General features: G+C 42.2%; 1 non-coding gene across 1 annotated transcript; it reads right to left on the bottom strand.

Annotated features, from left to right (window-relative positions):
* Positions 1-861: 861 nt before the first annotated feature.
* On the bottom strand, positions 862-935 carry trnan-guu (transfer RNA asparagine (anticodon GUU)). The gene has a single exon. It is a non-coding gene; the product is annotated as a tRNA-Asn (tRNA).
* Between the last annotated feature and the right edge of the window lie 148 nt (positions 936-1083).

Below are 1083 nucleotides of genomic sequence, written 5' to 3'. Positions count from 1 at the left end.
AGTACATCAACTCACCGCTGCCTGCAGAGGATCAAACACATGTAACACGAAGAGCTTCAGCTGCGCTAGCCTTGCCGTCTGTCAGAATGGTACGCAATGAAAACAGGAAGTTACCCGATATGACCCGGATATTTATTACACAACGCCCATCAGGGATTGGCTGGGCACTTTCCTGCTTAATGTTATTTTATTAAGCAAATCTTAAACCAGGAAAAAATATTTTAAAGAGCTAAACTTCCCTGGGTTACACTTGCACCAGGTCTTTACCCTTGCAAAGCTGTCTAAATGTGTTTACTAGGATGAGGCTTACAACCATGTCCCCTTGGTAGTCTTGTGGGGGGTACTGTTGGAATATAGGGTAGTGGGGTTATTGTTATAAGCCACCCGGTCCTATTATAGAAATGAGAGCTGCGTCAGTATACTCAGAACAATGTTAGACATGTTTATAGTGGGTGTTAACCTCCACCAAGGTTGTCCCTTGTAACAGATTTATTGGATTCGGGTTTTGTTTATCAATGACGAGATCTGATATTTCTGGCCTGATCCGAAGTTGGTGATAGCTCGATCTGAAGACCACACCCACTTGCATTGCCATTTACAGCCAGAGCTCGGCTCTACATTTTGTAATAGTTCATTTTCCCTTCGGAAAAAGTATCCTTTGCAGACCCATACAAACTTAAGGGTGGGTTTTCTCTAAAAAGTTTCAAATTCAAATGGACGTGGGTTTTGAATTGGATGTTTGTTCTTCAAGGGCCAGATCTGATGATATGTCGCAATTTGTTGTTTTTTAGATGTTGAATTCTGATCGTGGCAAATGGTCTTTTCACTGACGTGAGGTCAGGTTTTTGTTAAAGTACGTAACGTCCCTGGGTGGGCTTGAACCACCAACCTTTCAGTTAACAGCCGAACGCGCTGACCAATTGCGCCACAGAGACAATTTTCGTCTGATCCGAAGTTGGCGATAGCTCGATCTGAAGACCACACCCACTTGCATTGCCATTTAGAATAAATAGAAAAAACAGAAGAAAGAATTTCCTTTCCCTTCATCATAGACAGAAGCTTAATGTGTTTTCATTAGTCTTT

The sequence above is a fragment of the Anoplopoma fimbria genome, unplaced genomic scaffold (genome assembly GCF_027596085.1).
Source record: "Anoplopoma fimbria isolate UVic2021 breed Golden Eagle Sablefish unplaced genomic scaffold, Afim_UVic_2022 Un_contig_5156_pilon_pilon, whole genome shotgun sequence".
NCBI classification, from domain to species: domain Eukaryota; kingdom Metazoa; phylum Chordata; class Actinopteri; order Perciformes; family Anoplopomatidae; genus Anoplopoma; species Anoplopoma fimbria.
This window is presented reverse-complemented; position numbering and strand designations above follow the sequence as displayed.